The following is a 14,718-nucleotide window of genomic DNA, read 5'->3' on the forward strand; positions in this document are numbered from 1 at the left end:
AGCATGGCGCGTCCGAGGGTGAGTAGATACCGAATAAGAATATAATCACCCTCGGACGCGCAATGCTTATTTACAACAGCCTTCCTTCCTAAGAATCAGCCCTTTCGTGGTGTAGAGAGAGGTTGTGTTACACTCCAAGGTGTTCCCCGGGTTGCCTTTCATGAGCTTCGATCTTCCGGCTCTCGTTTAGTAGTTGGTGGAAACTACGCTGCATTAGGCCTACAAATTTGGTATGGGGTGTAGAGACAGGTTGTGTTACACTCCAAGGTTTTCACCAGGTTGCCTTTCCTGAGCTTCGATCTTCATGCTCTCGTTTAGTAGTTGTAGAAAAGTACGCTGCATTAGGCCTACAAAATGGGTATGGGGTGGAGAGAGATGGTGTGTTACACTCCAAGGTGTTCCCCAGGTTGCCTTTCCTGAGCTTCGATCTTCATGCTCTCGTTTAGTAGGTGTCGGAAAGTAGGCTGCATTAGGCCTAAAAAATGGGGAATGGGGTGGAGAGAGATGGTATGTTACACTCCAAGGTGTTCCCCAGGTTTCCTTGCCATTGCTTCGGTCTTCCGACTCTCGTTTAGTAGTTGTAGAAAAGTACACTGCATTAGGCCTAAAAAATGGGTATGGGGTGGAGAGAGATGGTGTGTTACACTCCAAGGTGTTCCCCAGGTTGCCTTTCCTGAGCTTCGATCTTCATGCTCTCGTTTAGTAGGTGTCGGAAAGTAGGCTGCATTAGGCCTACAAATTGGGTATGGGGTGGAGAGAGATGGTGTGTTACACTCCAAGGTGTTCCCCAGGTTGCCTTTCCTGAGCTTCGATCTTCATGCTCTCGTTTAGTAGGTGTCGGAAAGTAGGCTGCATTAGGCCTACAAATTGGGTATGGGGTGGAGAGAGATGGTGTGTTACACTCCAAGGTGTTCCCCAGGTTTCCTTGCCATTGCTTCGGTCTTCCGACTCTCGTTTAGTAGTTGTAGAAAAGTACACTGCATTAGGCCTACAAATTGGGTATGGGGTGGAGAGAGATGGTGTGTTACACTCCAAGGTGTTCCCCAGGTTGCCTTTCCTGAGCTTCGATCTTCATGCTCTCGTTTAGTAGGTGTCGGAAAGTAGGCTGCATTAGGCCTAAAAAATGGGGAATGGGGTGGAGAGAGATGGTATGTTACACTCCAAGGTGTTCCCCAGGTTTCCTTGCCATTGCTTCGGTCTTCCGACTCTCGTTTAGTAGTTGTAGAAAAGTACACTGCATTAGGCCTAAAAAATGGGTATGGGGTGGAGAGAGATGGTGTGTTACACTCCAAGGTGTTCCCCAGGTTGCCTTTCCTGAGCTTCGATCTTCATGCTCTCGTTTAGTAGGTGTCGGAAAGTAGGCTGCATTAGGCCTACAAATTGGGTATGGGGTGGAGAGAGATGGTGTGTTACACTCCAAGGTGTTCCCCAGGTTGCCTTTCCTGAGCTTCGATCTTCATGCTCTCGTTTAGTAGGTGTCGGAAAGTAGGCTGCATTAGGCCTACAAATTGGGTATGGGGTGGAGAGAGATGGTGTGTTACACTCCAAGGTGTTCCCCAGGTTTCCTTGCCATTGCTTCGGTCTTCCGACTCTCGTTTAGTAGTTGTAGAAAAGTACACAGCATTAGGCCTACAAAATGGGTATGGGGTGGAGAGAGATGGTGTGTTACACTCCAAGGTGTTCCCCAGGTTGCCTTTCCTGAGCTTCGATCTTCATGCTCTCGTTTAGTAGGTGTCGGAAAGTAGGCTGCATTAGGCCAAAAAAATGGGTATGGGGTGGAGAGAGATGGTGTGTTACACTCCAAGGTGTTCCCCAGGTTTCCTTGCCATTGCTTCGGTCTTCCGACTCTCGTTTAGTAGTTGTAGAAAAGTACACAGCATTAGGCCTACAAAATGGGTATGGGGTGGAGAGAGATGGTGTGTTACACTCCAAGGTGTTCCCCAGGTTGCCTTTCCTGAGCTTCGATCTTCATGCTCTCGTTTAGTAGGTGTCGGAAAGTAGGCTGCATTAGGCCTAAAAAATGGGGAATGGGGTGGAGAGAGATGGTGTGTTACACTCCAAGGTGTTCCCCAGGTTTCCTTGCCATTGCTTCGGTCTTCCGACTCTCGTTTAGTAGTTGTAGAAAAGTACACTGCATTAGGCCTAAAAAATGGGTATGGGGTGGAGAGAGATGGTGTGTTACACTCCAAGGTGTTCCCCAGGTTGCCTTTCCTGAACTTCGATCTTCATGCTCTCGTTTAGTAGGTGTCGGAAAGTAGGCTGCATTAGGCCTACAAATTGGGTATGGGGTGGAGAGAGATGGTGTGTTACACTCCAAGGTGTTCCCCAGGTTTCCTTGCCATTGCTTCGGTCTTCCGACTCTCGTTTAGTAGTTGTAGAAAAGTACACAGCATTAGGCCTACAAAATGGGTATGGGGTGGAGAGAGATGGTGTGTTACACTCCAAGGTGTTCCCCAGGTTGCCCTTCCTGAGCTTCTATCTTCAGGCTCTCATTAAATTGTGGTTAAATGGAACAACTGCATTTGGCGTACTAGTTGGTTTGGGGCCTACTATCGGTGTCTGCCACTCCTTGCTGTTCTCCTGGTTTCCTGTCCTGAAATTCCATTTTCAGCCTCTCGTTAAGTAGTTGTTAATGTTAGACTGCATTTGGCCTACTAGTTGGGTTGGGGCCTACTATCGGTGTCTGCCACTCCTTGCTGTTCTCCTCCACTGAACAAAGCTGTGCCGCCTGTTTACTACGGTTGCCAATTTTGAACTGCATTTCGACTACTTACTGATTTGGCCCTACTCTCTGTGTCAGCCTCTCATTCCAGTTGTCCTCCACTGCAATGCCCCCTGGTTATTCCTGTGTTACCAATTTTGAACTGCATTTAGCCCACTTTCTTCTTTGGGCCTATATCTGTGTTTCCACTTCATCGTGCCCATTGCCCAGCCAGTGATAGATGAGTCTGCTGGTACATTGACCCATAACGCAACATTCCCCGTGCACGCTACACAACAACATTGTGACCCTGCTGAAAGTCAGGTTGCTCTTCCCGCATACCATACCACCTTACACGGGGACAAAGAGGAAGGTGCAGATGAAAGTGCAGGTTCCTTCATCAGGTGGGGGGAGGAATACTAGTTGGCGACGTCACTGGCACAGGGCCTCTCATAGTACGCAAAAGTGTTGCTGCCGGTGGGAGGCGCCCCCGCCGTGCAAACACACCGCTGTACTTTGAGGGGCCCTGTGCCAGTGCCAATGCCAACGAGTGGGCCCCCCCTGCTTGCTCAGGTTCACAGCACTTGCAAAGTTGAAATACTTACCTCTCCCTGCTCCACTGCCGTGACGTGGTCCAGATTTCCTGGGCCCACTAATTACTTGAACCAGCCCTACCCCCCACAACTTTAGCCAAATGACCCCCAATTTCAAATGCCTTCCAATTATTATAAGGTAAATTACGCTTGACAAGCTTCATTAAGAAGAATGGATGGTTTTGACATTAAAATGGGTACTCTAGGTGTTTTCCTGGCCCCCACTCACTGCCGACTATGCTGCCCCATTGACTTGCATTGGGTTTCGTGTTTCGGTCGATCCCGACTTTACGTCATAATCGGCCGATTTCACTCGACCCGACTTTGGACATAGTCGGGTTTCGCAAAACCCGGCTCGACTCTAAAAAGGTCAAGGTCGCTCAACTCTACTGTTCACATTTCCACAAATTTGTGTTAACATCAGCAGCAGCAAGCACAGAAGCCACACTAAAGATATCACAGAGTGCAGTTACATGAAACTAATGGATCACACTAAGAAATACAGTATCACCTAGTCTGTACAGTCTGCAATTGGGGTGAATAAATCCTTAGAGACCCATGACTTGTTAATCTTGATGAAAGGTAGGTGGTCTACACTTTCAGGAGAAGCCAGCTGCACTTATCCATCAGGATACCACCAGTAGCAGTGAAGACATGTTCTGAGAGAACGCTGGCTGCTGGGCATGATAAAACCTCCAAGGCGTGCGAGGCAAGCTCAGGCCACTCATCCATTTTGGAAGACCAAAATGTGAAAGGGTCCAAACCCTTCCTGATTGTATTGATATTCAGTTCTAGATACTCCTGCAGCATCCTCTCCATTCGATCACCATGTGTAAGACTTGGACTCTTTTCTGCTGGTGCATGAGCTTGTCTAAAAAAAATTGTCAAAGGACTCACAGAAATTGCTTCTTCCACTTACGATTAGAGATGAGCGGTGTTCGAGTCGAACTGTTTGCCAATTTCAAATTTGAGCTGTTTTGGGCGGTGTTCGAGTCGTTCGACGAACCCGAACAATTTGCTTAAAATTTGGCTGTTCGAGTTTCTGTTCAATAACTGTTCGTTCACCAAAAGCCTAGCTTCATTTGCACATTAAAACTGATTATCATTGTTAATAGACTGTTTCAGTGTATAGTGGGCGGGGGATAGATCTGTGCTGAAATAACGCCGATCTCCATTTTTTTTTTCTTTCCCGCATTTACAGTGGGGCAGTGTAGTCTCTCAGCCTATCAGCAGTGCACACTCATACAGCAATGTGCATGTGATGCACACAAGCAAGGGCATGTGTCATTGGCTGTGTATGTCACATGTCCTTGCCCTATAAGAAACAGCCATTTGCCCTGTCGCCACCATTTCCTCACTGCTGCAGCTTAGTGTTAGACGGCACCGCTGCTGCTGTGGGCGCTATACAGACTAAGAGTGTTTTTTTGGAGCGAATTGTCAGAGAGATAGGTTTAGGGAGTCGGGAGGAGTCGGGACTAGTTGTAATATCAGCCCTTTTCAGGATAGGTTACAGCAGTTCATAGCACTGTTTGCCAGGCAGGTCTGTGCCAGTGCTGTGCAAGTGTTTGTCACAGCATTTGGTGTAATCTAGCTCAGCCAATCCTTTTGGGCTAGTAGCATTGTCTGATAGTCATCTGAGTAGCCCGCCTGGGAAGCTAGCTATACCGCCTGTGTATCTCAATTTTCAGCGCATCTAATCCAGTTAATAGTTTAGGGCCTAGGAGGAGTGTCTGCACGTCAGCAGAGTAGCCCGCCTGTGAAACTAACTACACCGCCTGTGTATCTCTATTTTCACTGCATCTAATCCAGTTAATAGTTTAGAACCTAGGAGCAGTGTCTGCACGTCAGCAGAGTAGCCCGCCTGTGAAACAAACTATACCGCCTGTGCATCTCAATTTTCACTGCATCTAATCCAGTTAATAATTTAGGGCCTAGGAGCAGTGTCTGCACGTCTGCAGAGTAGCCCGCCTGTGAAACTAACTACACCGCCTGTGTATCTCTATTTTCACTGCATCTAATCCAGTTAATAGTTGTGGGCCTAGTACCACAGTTTGGCCACTCAGTTCTGCTCGGTTTTCATCCATCGGTTGTTGTGCCAACAACTACAGATACAGAGTTGCCAATTAGTTAAGCAATAAAATGAGTGGCAAAAAGGCCTGCTGCTGGTGGAAAGGGGAATAAGCGTGTTGGAAAGTGAAAAAAAGGTTGTGTCTGTGGGGTAGGTGGTAAAGCAACAGTAACATCTGCAGAAGAAAGACCATCTTCCAGCCAAAGTAAGATGTCTACTTCTTTTCGTGGACAATCTGATATGATCCCTTTCTTACGACCATTGCTTCAAGCATCGCCAAAAATTCCAGATAAGGCACAAAAGCAGCAGGTGCTTGAACAGATATCAAGTGCTCATTCAAGTGGGCTCTCCTCCATGTCAAATTCAACATCACAACTACTCCAGTCCTCAGAGTTGTCACCCCAATCGCACTTGCTTCCTCACAGCTCCCAAGTCTCCAGTTGCCCGTCTGAGCATGGGGTAACACACTTGGTTGAGTCTGTGGAGCTGTTTACGCATACTATCGCCTCGGAATCAGAGGTCTACTCCAGAACTTCTGTGAATCCAGACGAGGAAATGATCTACACTGATGCCCAGAATCTTTGTGAGTCGGTTCCAGGCCCAGATGAAGAAGGTTCTGAGCATAATGTAGACCCTCGTTCCCAAACTGTAACTCCTGTTGGTGGAGACAATGAGGAAGATGATGGTGAGACTGATATACCTGATTGGAACAAAAACTTGACTTTTCGGTCGGGGCAGGAAGAGGTTGGCACTGAGGATGACGAGTGTGAGAACACACAGGATGAGTCCATGAGGTTAGCAGAGGAGGTGGAGAAGGATGCTAGTGACGAGTCTGATGACGAGGTAATAGTGCGGCTTCTTGGACAGAGACGGAGTACTGTAAGCACATCAACAACTGCATCCTCAACCCCAACTGTGCCTCAGACCAAAAGTCGTGGTGGTTCTTCAGGTCGCACGGGCTCTAAGCCTTGCATAGCCTGGGCATTTTTTGACATTGCAAAGGATGACTCAACTCATGTTGTCTGTAAGATTTGTCAAAAAAATCTCAGTAGATGCCAAAAAATCACTAGCTTGGGTACTTCATGCATGAACCGTCACATGGATATGAGGCATAAGTTGCAGTGGGAAGCTGACTGTGCTACAATGCGGCCTAGTGGGCCGGGTCAACCACTGTCTTCCCCATCAAGGGCATCTGCATCCTCTTCATCCTCTGATACTGTGGGGCCAGCAGTCGCACATGGTTTTGGATGCAGACCTTCCACCTCTTTACCTGCAACAGCCAGTGTGATTGGCAGGTAGTCAGGACATTTTCAAGTGGAAACACCTGCTGGTGTTGAGCGCTCTCTGACATCGACACTACATTTTGATTAAGACAACATAACATCTCCGCCTGCACCTTCCTCACAGACCAGCAGTTTGCCGGGGACACCCTACTCAACTCCGTCTAAGCACGGGAGCCAGCCTTCAGTCCCTCAGATGTGGACAAGTAAAAGACTGTTTCCTCCTAGCCATGACAAAGCTAAGAGATTGAATTTCTCCATCTGCAAGCTGTTGGCTACAGAAATGCTGCCTTTCCGCCTGGTGGACACAGAGGATATTCGAGACCTTATGTCCGTCGCAGTGCCCCAATACCAAATGCCCAGTCGCCACTACTTCTCAAAGAAAGCTATGCCTGCGCTACAAGATCATGTCGCACACAACATCACTGCTTCCTTGAGAAACTGTGTGTGTGACAGGGTGCATTTCACCACAGACACTTGGACGAGTAGACATGGACAGGGGCGTTAAATGTTGGTGACTGGGCACTGGGTAACTAAGCGACATCAGGAGAAGGGGCTGCAGTCCAAGTCTTGCCATCCCCACGAGTTGCTTGTCGATCCTCTGTATCTAGAAGTTCCTCCACTGCTTCTGCCTCCTCAACCTCCTCTCGGTCTACCACCTGCACACAAAGCCTGTCTGGTAATGCCACCCGCATTGTAACTGTGCAGAAGGAATCCTGCACACCTCTTCACTCTGCTGTCACCATGGCACAACGGCATCAGGCAGTGTTTACATTGAAATGTCTGGGAAATGTGAGTCACACAGCTGAGGAGTTGTGGTCCGCTCTGGAGACCGAGTTCCATCAAAGGTTGTCTTCACTCAACCTGCAGCCAGGGAAGGCTGTGTGCGACAATGCTGCAATCCTGGGTGCGGCCCTTCGCCAGGGCAATGTCACACATGTGCCTTGTATGGCTCACGTTTGGAACCTGGTTGTCTAGCAATTTTTATCCCACTATCCCAGACTAGATGGGCTTCTGCAGAGGGCACGGTCGCTGTGTGCTCACTTCCGCGTTCGCATCCCGCAGCTCGACAACTTGCATCTCTACAGAAGTCGTTGGGCCTGCCAGTTCACTGGCTGAAATGTGATGTGCCCACACAGTGGAATTCAACTCTGCACATGATGCAGCGACTGTGGCAGCACTGACGAGCCCTGGTGCAATACGTTATGACGTATAGCCTGGGCCAACGAGATCAAGAGGTGTGGCAAATCACGCTGCAGGAGTGGTCTCAGATCAGGGACCTATGCACCTTCTGCACAGTTTTGAAATAGCAACGAAGATGTTTAGTGCTAACGATGCCATTATCAGCATGACCATTCTGGTGATTTACATGCTGGAGCACACCTTACACAGTGCTCGGAGTGAGGTGGTGGAACAAGAGGAGGAGAAGGAGGAACAGGAGGAGTCGTATGCGGAAGGGATCATATCTCCAAGGTCAAGAAGTTTGGCAGCACCAAGGCAGCTGGCATTGGAGGCTGGGGGAGAGGGATTACCGAGGGTGCATGGTAGCGGCCACACTGTTGAGGAAGGTGCAGGAGGCGAGGAAGAACTGGAGGACGAACTGGTGCTGGGCATGGAAGACTCATCAGAAGGGAGACCTTGATCAAATTTTTGTTGTGCGAGGTTGGGGGGAGAGGGCAGACGAAGGAAGCATGATTCTCACCTCGCCACCACCAAGAAACAAAGACTTGGTCCTCCTGGATGCGCAAGACACATGAGTGCCTTCTTGCTGCACTACCTGTAACATGACCCTTGGATTGTCAGAATCCGAAGTAATGCTGACTACTGGGTTGCCACACTCTTAGATCCCCGATACAAAAGCAAATTTGGCGAAATACTTCCTGCCATAGAAAGGGATTCACGCATGCAGGAGTATCAGCAGAGACTGTTACAGAATCTAACATCTGTTTTTCCACAAAACACCAGTGGTGCACATAGTGAATCTCTGAGTTCTAACTTGCCAACTGTGGGACTATCGAGTCATCACTCAAACCATAACAGTGACATCGTATCTGGTGGTAACATCAATTTTTTCCAATCGTTTCAAGATTTTTTTAGACCATACTTTGCAAGGCCATAGGAGACAAGAAGTCTGACACACAGCCAATGCCTACAGAGGATGGTACAAGAGTATTTCCAAGTTAACATCGAATCCATGACTGTGGAACTGGACCCTTGCTCATTTTGGGCTTCCAATCTTGAAAAATGGCCTGAGCTCGCCACACAAGCCTTGGAGATCTTGTCATGCCCCGCAGAAAGCGTTCTCTGAACGTGTGTTTAGCGCTGCCGATGGTGTGCTGACAGATAAGCGCACGTGGCTTTCCAGTGACAATGTAGACAGACTAACGTTCATCAAGATGAAGAAATCCTGGATCCGCAGGGACTTTTCTACCCCTGTGTCATCTTGGGGAGACTAAAAGCTTGATGAATTTTGAAAATCACCTCACCAACCGTTTTAAAAAACTCTGGCGAAATTGATGCACTTAATGGTGTCTGTGACCGAATTTTTGGAAAAAATGGAGACTCTTTTATTTAGTCCCCTTGCTGAGTTTTACATGACATTGCCACCGTAAATTCCAGGTGGGTGGCGTCATCTGCAGAGTTGTTTACTCATAGAAGAAAGGAAAAGGGAATATCCAGCACGTCCATCCAGTGTAAGTAAAATATCCAAAATTTATTGAAGCATTTTAAAAAACAATATTAAAAAAGAGAGAGGGAGACTCTCTCTGCCTGACGCGTTTCTGGCGCACCACGGCGCCCTTAGTCATAGGAACTAATACCATATAGATGAACAGGTTTATATATGGCAAGAAACCAATCACAGACATAGCAATCAATTGCATTGAAAAAAGCTGCAGCTAAACACACATAACAAGACTTTTTTCTCCTATTTCAAATACACTGAAATTGCATAAATATATACTTTAAATTGCCGCAAGATCTATCTGTTAGTTCAATATATGTAAAAAAGGTCATTCCTGTAATTCATACTGTGTGGATGTTTAGTGTCTAAAGTCAGAATCCAAAAGGCTTCCCGCAGTGCTAATTGTTTCTTCCAATCTCCACCTCTAGGTGACTGACTAACCCTTTCTATGCCAAAAAATGAAAAATCTGATAGGTCTCCTTTATGTACAGAAATAAAATGTTTCGTAGCCCCAGAATAGCCTGAATTATTGTTATTTATATTTGCTATGTGTTCTGAAATTTTTTTTTTGATTTTCCTTGGGGTGTAACCTATATAGCAAATGTTGCAAGCCTTACATTTTATGCAGTATATGACGTGGTCAGAATCACAATTAATAAATGATTTTATATTATAAGTAACATTGTGATTCGAGGAAAAAGTAGTTCTTCTGTTGTCTGCAAATTGGCAGACATTACATCTGTTGCCAGAACATTTAAAAAAACCTTTTATTGATAACCATGATGTGGGAGTTTTTTTCTGGCGCACCATACTGGGAAACAAAATATTCCCCAGTGTGCAACCTCTCCTGGCCACTACTCTGCATCCATTCTGAAGAATTGTGCATAAAGATTTGTCCTGATTGACTACAGGGAGATATTTAAGAATGATCTGTTTAATTTTATTGTACTGACTGCTATAAGCGGTAGAAAAAGTAATCTGCGTTTCAGGAGCGGCACTTGCATTTTCACTGTCAGAATACAATAAATCAGCACGTGGAATTTTGGAAACATGTCTGAATGCATGTCTTATATTAGATTGTTTATATCCCCTATCAAATAATTTATCAGAAATAAGATGACTTTCCTTGTGGAAACTTTCCTCACTAGAGCAAATTCTTCTCGCTCTCGTGAGCTCACCCCTAGGAATGGCATGGATGGTATGTCGAGGGTGTGCGCTTGAAGACATCAGGATTGTGTTTCCAGAATTGTCTTTTCTATAAAGAGAAGTATTAACCCTATGTGTTGTATTGCTGCCTGTAAGGAGCACATCCAAAAATGAAACCTCGTCCGATGGAATGCCACTGGTGAAACGCAGGTTACACTTGTTATTATTCAAATAGAGCATGAAATCAGAAAACTTAGTCACACCCCCTTGCCAAATTAGCAGAATATCATCCACAAATCTCCCATACCAATTAAGGTATGGGAGAAATGGATTATCATCTGTGAATATGTAGGTTTCTTCCCACCATGCCATAAATAAAACGGCTAAAGATGGGGAGAATTTAGACCCCATAGGAGCACCCATGGTCTGGATGAAGTACTCATTTTGAAACATAAAAAAATTATGCTTAAGTAAATAATGTAGAGACGCAAGAATGAACCATTTCAATGAATCTGAATAGCTACTATACTTACTTAGATGATGTTCAATTGCTGTCATAGCCAAAGAATGAGGAATGCATGAATATAAATTTGTGACATCGCAAGTTACAAAAGAATAATTATGACACCATTGAAAAGTATCAAAAACCTTTAAAACTGTTGAGGTGTCTTTAAGGTACCCTGGAATTCTTGGGATCAAAGGTTGGAGATACTCTTCAATCAAATGACTGAGGTTTTCATTAAGGGAACCCATCCCAGAAATTATAGGTCGTAACAGTGGGGGGAAAACGTTTTTATGTGTTTTTGGGAGCCCATGGAAAATGGGAGTAATTGAATGTTCAGGCAATAGCCATTTGTAAATCTTATTGCTGATAACCCCCAATCTCTGTGCTATATTGAGTATTTCAGTCATGTCATATTTAAAGGATAAAGTGGGGTCAGATCTTAAAGAAGTATATGTGCTAGTATCCTGTATAATAGACATTATCAACTTACAATACAAAGCAGTGTCTATGACTACTATACAGCCCCCTTTGTCTGACTGGCGGACTGTCAAGTTGTAATTATGTTGTAAATCTCTAACAGCCTGAGATTGGTCTCTACTCAGGTTACTTCGGTGGTTTGCACTCCGGGTTTCAGCATGTAATTTTTTCAAATCTTGTTCAACCAGAGTCTGAAAAAGGTCTAAGGCAGGAACCCTTGATTGGAGGGGATAATATGCCGGATTAGATGAAAGCACCTGCACATCCTCGTCCTTTATTTTATTCTCGGCAAAATTTTCTTCCTGAAGAGAAGTTAAAGTGAGTAAAGTACATTGTTCCATAAAGGAAAGAGACGCATTATTTTCCCTGGTACAATATGATTTTTTTCTGCCAGAATTGAGGTCATTTTGATTGTCTGAAAAAAAATGTCTTTTAACAGTAAGAAGACGAGTAAATTTATTGACATCTTTGATAGTCTCGAATAGATTGAAATTGCCAGTGGGAACAAAGTTTAAACCTTTAGCCAATGTTTCAATTTGTGTAGAGGATAGAATGGTGGGAGTCAGAATTATAACACTGTCCAGATGCTGACTCAATACTGATGTCTGCGTTTCCTTTCCCTCCTGGGATATCTTCTCCATTCGTCTCTTGCGGGCTCTCCTGCCCCCCCTCCTCCTCCTGCGTTTTTTGACATAGCAGTGCTGTGAACGTGTCTGGCATCTGCGCTGGAGAAAGACGCATCTGTTTCACAATCTGATGGATTATACTCCGATGAAGAAAAAGACACAGATTTTCTATGTGCATATTCACATTGACGCCAATGAGGTTGGTTTCTGAGTATAGGCTTGGGTGTATTATCAATCCATTTCCTCCATGAATACACTTTGTCATTTTTATAATCAAAAGAGTCTCTATTGAACTTAGATTTTTTCATTTTTATGATGGAATCCTCCATAGTTTTTAAATGATCAGTCATTTTTTTGGAGAGCATATCAAAATCAGGCTGGTCAGTAAATTTAGAAAGTTCATTATTGGTATTATCAATGTCCAACTTAAGTTGGTGAAGTTTGATTTCTTCATATGATATGATCAAACTCATAAGTTTTAGTGAGCATTGTGAAAGAATCATATTCCATTCAGAGAGAAATTTATCTGAAAAAATATAAGTAGGAGATTTTTTCATACGCAAACCCCTGGGAATTAGGGTTGAGCGACCTTGACCTTTTTAGAGTCGAGTCGTGTTTCGCGAAACCCGACTATCTTAGAAGTCGAGTCGAGTGGAATCGGCCGATTATCGCGAAAAGTCGGGTATCGCCCGAAACACGAAACCCAATGCAAGTCAATGGGGGAGCATAGTCGGCAGTGAGTGGAGGCCAGGAAAACACCTACACTGCCCATTTTAATGGCAAAAACATCCATTCTTTTTACTGAAGCTTGTCAATCGTAATTTAGCTTATAATAATTGGAAGGCGTTTGAAATTGGGGGTCATTTGGCTAAAGTTGTGGGGGGTAGGGCTGGTTCAAGTAATTAGTGGGCCCAGGAAATCTGGAACGCGTTACGGCAGTGGAGCAGGGAGAGGAAAGTATTTCAACTTTGCAAGTGCTGTGATCCTGAGCAAGCAGGGGGGGCCCACTCGTTGGCACTGGCACTGGCACAGGGCCCCTCAAAGTACAGCGGTGTGTTTGCACGGCGGGGGCGCCTCCCACCGGCAGCAACACTTTTGCGTACTATGAGAGGCCCTGTGCCAGTGACGTCGCCAACTAGTATTCCTCCCCCCACCTGATGAAGGAACCTGCACTTTCATCTGCACCTTCCTCTTTGTCCCCGTGTAAGGTGGTATGGTATGCGGGAAGAGGAACCTGACTTTCAGCAGGGTCACAATCTTGCTGTGTAGCGTGCATGGGGAATTTAGCGTTATGGGTCAATGTACCAGCAGACTCATCTATCACTGGCTGGGCAATGGGCAGGATGAGGAGGAAACACAGATATAGGCTCAAAGAATAAAGTGGGCTAAATGCAGTTCAAAATTGGTAACACAGGACTAACCAGGGGGCATTGCAGTGGAGGACAACTGGAATGAGAGGCTGACACAGAGAGTAGGCCCAAATCAGTAAGTAGTCGAAATGCAGTTCAAAATTGGCAACCGTAGTAAACAGGCGGCACAGCTTTGTTCAGTGGAGAACAGCAAGGAGTGGCAGACACCGATAGTAGGCCCCAACCCAACTAGTAGGCCAAATGCAGTCTAACATTAACAACTACTTAACGAGAGCCTGAAAATGGAATTTCAGGACAGGAAACCAGGAGAACAGCAAGGAGTGGCAGACACCGATAGTAGGCCCCAACCCAACTAGTACGCCAAATGCAGTTGTTCCATTTAACCACAATTTAATGAGAGCCTGAACATAGAAGCTCAGGAAAGGCAACCTGGAGAACACCTTGTAGTGTAACACCATCTCTCTACACCCCATACCCAATTTGTAGGCCTAATGCAGTGTAGTTTCCAACAACTACTAAACGAGAGCAGGAAGATCGAAGCAATGGTGAGGAAACCTGGGGAACACGTTGGAGTGGAACACACCATCTCTCTACACCCCATACCCAATTTGTAGGCCTAATGCACTGTAGTTTCCAACAACTACTAAACGAGAGCATTAAGATCGCAGCAATGGCGAGGAAACCTGGGGAACACCTTGGAGTGGAACACACCATCTCTCTACACCCCATACCCAATTTGTAGGCCTAATGCACTGTAGTTTCCAACAACTACTAAACGAGAGTCGGAAGACCGAAGCAATGTGGATGAAACCTGGGGAACACCTTGGAGTGTAACACACCATCTCTCTACACCCCATACCCAATTTGTAGGCCTAATGCAGCGTAGTTTCCAACAACTACTAAACGAGAGCATTAAGATCGAAGCAATGGCGAGGAAACCTGGGGAACAGCTTGGAGTGGAACACACCGTCTCTACACCCCATACCCAATTTGTAGGCCTAATGCAGTGTAGTTTCCAACAACTACTAAACGAGAGCAGGAAGATCGAAGCAATGGCGAGGAAACCTGGGGAACACCTTGGAGTGGAACACACCATCTCTCTACACTCCATACCCAATTTGTAGGCCTAATGCACTGTAGTTTCCAACAACTACTAAACGAGAGCAGGAAGATCGAAGCAATGGAGAGGAAACCTGGGGAACACCTTGGAGTGGAACACACCATCTCTCTACACCCCATACCCAATTTGTAGGCCTAATGCACTGTACT

The sequence above is a fragment of the Ranitomeya imitator genome, chromosome 4 (assembly GCF_032444005.1).
Source record: "Ranitomeya imitator isolate aRanImi1 chromosome 4, aRanImi1.pri, whole genome shotgun sequence".
In the NCBI taxonomy this organism is placed as follows: Eukaryota; Metazoa; Chordata; class Amphibia; order Anura; family Dendrobatidae; genus Ranitomeya; species Ranitomeya imitator.